The following is a 4,705-nucleotide window of genomic DNA, read 5'->3' as shown; positions in this document are numbered from 1 at the left end:
CTCGCTCTCTAAAAAATAAATAAAAATCTTAAAAAAAAAAAAAAGAATTCCTCGTATCAGTGAGGTCATATGATACATGTCTTTCTCCATACACATATTTCTATTTCGCTCCATGTTAGTATTCCATCATATGGACCTGTCCCAATTAATTTTTCGATTTCCTGAATGATGGACCTTTATGGCGACGGGGTTCAGCCTCTTGATTTGTAAAGTGGGAATTGTTACGCCTCTGTCACGCGGAGCCTATGTGAGGGGAGCACAGGTGAGAGTACCTTGCATAGCGATTGGCCACAGAGACTTCTCAAGACCTACGAGAGGGAGTGGTTTTCCAGCCCCCAGGGTAAGTACTGGGGCCGGACACACTATGTCCCGTGTCTTCTCCAACGTCCAGCGATGGGAGCCCATCAGGTCGGCCCCATAAAAGGAGGGCTTGTGAGCCAGCGAATAAGGTCAACACTGGGCTCCACCTGACACTGGAAGAAATGTTAGGAGTCAGGCAACCCAATCTCCTCCACAAATGACCCCCATGGGCTGTCCACCCCTTGCGTGCACGCTTCCAGGAATGGGGAGCCCCCAGCCCCAAAGGCAGCTCGGGCTTGTATTGGGTCAAAAATATGTGTCCTGGGGCGCCTGGGTGGCTCAGGCGTTAAGCGTCTGCCTTCGGCTCAGGTCATGATCCCAGGGTCCTGGGATCGAGCCCCACATCGGGCTCCCTGCTCCGCGGGGCGCCTGCTTCTCCCTCTCCCACTCCCCCTGCTTGTGTTCCCTCTCTTGCTGTGTCTCTCTCTGTCAAATAAATAAAGATCTTAAAAAAAAAAGGGGGGGGGAGTTTAAAAAAAAAAATATGTGTCCTGGTGAGTTCCACTTTTTTTGCTGGGGCTCCACAGCACGTTGCGTATTTAACGGTGGCTGGTATGCCCATCCCTACTCCTGTCTTTCGTTCTGTAGGCTAACACCACAATTTAGAAAGGAAATGCGTCACTCCTAGGATATGTTCTCTCACCTCCTTGCCTCCTGGTCGTCCTCTGAATGTGTTCCTGTTCCCAGTCTTAGGTGGTAAATTCCTGGCTGAGTTGAGCACCAGCTGAAATGTTTGGGCCTGCAGAATATACCAGGAACGATGTGAGGCGCCCTCTGTGGCTACTTTTTGCCTTTGTACAAACAACATTGTACTGAACGCCGGCTGGCTTTTCTGTCCTCACGTCTTCTCCCCATTCATCACTTTGCTTGGAACTGTCCCTTCACCCAGTTCACATGGAAACTGGGATAGGCGTCCAGGTAGCCTCTTAATCAGTGCGGCCTGTCTCCTGGCACCGTGAGGGGACCAGGGGCCTGGCAGCTCTGTGAGTCCAGACCCCTCCTTCCTGGGCCTCTGAACCCCACTCCCATGGGCACCCATTTTTTGATGAAGACAACTGACACTCGACCTTGGGTAACTTGCACTTAAAAGCAGTGTCGAATGCTGCCTTTTCGCTTGGCCTCTTCGGTCAGAACTAAGAGATTCTAGGCTCCGGGTGTGGGTCTCTTGGAAGGAGCACATTCAAATGAGAGAGCTGTTGGCAGCCTGAGGTTTTCTTGAGAAGCAGAGAAAATGCAGCAAGAGAGAGAGGAAAGGTAGTGAGAGCAAGAGAAGACAAGGGCATGGATGGGGCAGAGTGAAGGAGGGGTCCTAGCGAGTCCAAGCCCTGGTTCCCACCCACTCCTGTGGCCCACCAGATGCCCTGGGTGCTCATAATGAATCTTCCTTTGGCACGAGCCGGTTCCGAACCTGCTCAGTGTCTGTTTCTTGCAACCGTGTGAGCCTTGATTTATGCGAACACGAAGCCGAGACAACCCTCTTGCCCAAACTGGCCACCTGGCCTACTCCAGAGCCACACCTGCCCCCTCCCTGGCCCTGTCCCCATGGCCTTTAGGCTGCTGTCCTCCCATGTCCACTTTCGCAATGTGTTTCTATCGTGAGCGGTGTCTATTGCCTTGGATGGTGGGAGGACACAGCACTGGAATTAATAAAACGTGGGAACACAAGAGGAAACTCCTTCTAAAAGGGTCAATCTGGACTTTGTTAGGGAACCCGTTCTCCCACTTCATCTGGCCTAGAGAGAGGAAAACAGCTCCCAGATGGAAAACACCTGTGCTTAGAACGGATCTTTCAGTTCACGAGAGCAGAACCGTCCAGGCCGAGGCTGCAGGAAACGTGCTGCTGTCTGGGCCTGGTTCAACATCAGTCACACCAAGTTGCTAGAAAAATCGCATTACCTGAGGAGAAAGTCAGCTCCCCTCCCTGGCCCACTTCCAGCCACCCAGCGTGGCAGCTTGGAGGCTGGCAGTTCCAGAGCAGATCTGCTGGAAAGAGTGGGGGCGCCTTGGTTCTGGTCTGAGCTCAGCCACTCAGCTGGGCCACCTTGGCCAGGGGAACCTTCACTTCTGTGGGTTTTTTCATGGGTCTAATGTATCTTGGCGCACTTATTTCATAGAGCTTTGAGAGGATAAAATGGTAAGAATAATGAGTGAAAGAGTTTTTGCCAAGAGGTGGTAATCATGACAAGAATGGCTACCATATCTACTGAACATAGAAGTGTGTTGACTCTCATATTTCATCCTTATAAGGATGCAGAGTAGGTGTTATCACCCCCTTTTCAGAGATGAGCCCCGTGAGCCTCAGATACACTAACTGGCTTGGCCCAGGGTGGGTGCTCTGCTACGAAGAGCAGGGAGTTGACTCCAGGCCTTTTCTGACTTCAAGGTGTAGGAGACACATGCTTCTCATCTTCCTGGAGGCACTCACTGTTCGGCCGGAGGGCAGCATCGCGCTGGCTCACCAGTGTGCGGGCACGCTCTTTAAGATGCTACCCAAGACTCAGAGCAAGTGGGTTTTTAGAGCTCTGGAGGGAACAGAGGATGCTGCTGTCTGAACCTAGAGCTGTCTGGGGCTGCTCTGTACCACAGCAGATGGTTCTTTGTTTTGGGGTAGACTCTGAAGGCCGTTGGGGTTGAAAAGGCAAAAATCCTGATCTAAAAGAAGAAAAAAGGAGAGGAGATGGCTGGACTTCTTTGTCGAAGAAGATGAGATGGATTTGGACTTTTTCTGGGCAACCCTGAAAGAAAAGTTAATAGGCTTGGAGAAACCAAAGGCAGAGGGGGAAAGAGGCGCAGAACGTGATAGAAAGCCAATGGGAAATTCTTGAAGGTGTAAAGAACTGAAGGAAGTACTTCTCCTAGATGTCCTTGCTCTGCTGCAAACTCCCCTCATTGTCCCCAAACTTCAGTGCAGAGTTGCTCATGAAACTTTCGGTCAATGCTTGGCAGAGAGGAGCAAATGGGGGAGGTGGCAATACCATCGTGAGACCAGCTGTGGAGCTCAGTGGGCACAGGAAGCTGGAGCCTACGGTGACTTTGAGTATGAGCTACAGAAATCATGGGGATTGTGCTGATGCCCTCAACAGGTGGCAGAGGAGTGTGAGCCCTTTATACGCAAAACTTACAGACCTGGGCGACTATAAAGCAGAAGGCCTTGAAGAGTCATGGGCACCCAACACCTTCATGAGGTGTCACCTCTGCTTTCTACTTCCCCTCCTGTGTTCTGATGTCACCTCTCCATAGCACTCCAGACGACACTGGGTATCTATCTATCTCTGACTTTCTTGTTCCTGTGATTTTATTCCCTCCCTGAGCGAGGGTTCTGGCATGCAGAGAGGAAGAATGTGAGCTTCCCATGCTCCAAACTCACTGGCTCTGCACATTTAGGAGTCCTCAAGCAGCACGGCAGTCAGCTGCTCACTGCCAGGATCATCACCAACAGTCCCCATCAGACTGATCTGTTTGCTCACAAACCCAACCCAGTGCTTTAAAAGAAAACCTTGTCTGAGGAAAGCCAAGGACGGAGCATTTCCCTTGGTGGGTGCGGACAATAGCCAACACTCAGGCACAGCCCAAGATGGCGCTGCCCAGCTGTAGTGTGGTGCTGGGTTGTTATGGAAATGGTTTCCTGACTGGGGCCAAGGGCATTTCCTTTGGCTTGACCACACCCTCAGCTTCTTTTTATTTTGGATGAAAATAGCCAAGTAATTTGGCAGGACACCTTGACCACTGGATGTGGAATTCGTAACTTCTGGGAAAGAGAGTAGCACCATAAGATGTTTACGTGGTCACTCTTAGGATGCTACGTTTTTCACTGACAGTTTCTCTTTCATTGTGTCCTTTCAGCCTCGAGGGGCACCAGTCCGTAATGAGTTAAGGTGGACGTCGTCTCCGGATGTTTGCAAATGTTCTATAGATTAGTTACATAGCGTAGCCAGGCCCTTTGCGTACACTTCTTTAATCTTACCATAAATGAAATGGGTATTATTTTAGTCTACATAGAAGAAAACTGAAGTTTCAGTTTTGCCTGGCTCCAAAACTCTGCCCTTATCCCCCGACCTGACCTATCCTTCGTGGCTCAGCTGAAAAGTCTTTTGTTCTAGAAAGCCAGTCCTTACCACTCCCACCTTGGGGAGCTCCCCTGCCCCAACCCCGCTTCCTGGATTCCTAGATCTGTGCCTGTCTGATGTCGGCTGAGCACGCCTACACACGCCACCCCCATGTCCTCATCCCAGTCCCTGAAACTTGTCAATATGCTACCCTCAACGGCAAAAGGGATTTTGCAGGTGTGATTAAATTAAGTATCTTGAGCTCTGAGGATTATCCTGGACTATCTGGGTGGGCCCAG

Source organism: Leptonychotes weddellii, chromosome 6 (assembly GCF_054177405.1).
Source record: "Leptonychotes weddellii isolate Sample4059 chromosome 6, ASM5417740v2, whole genome shotgun sequence".
Classification (NCBI taxonomy): domain Eukaryota; kingdom Metazoa; phylum Chordata; class Mammalia; order Carnivora; family Phocidae; genus Leptonychotes; species Leptonychotes weddellii.
This window is presented reverse-complemented; position numbering follows the sequence as displayed.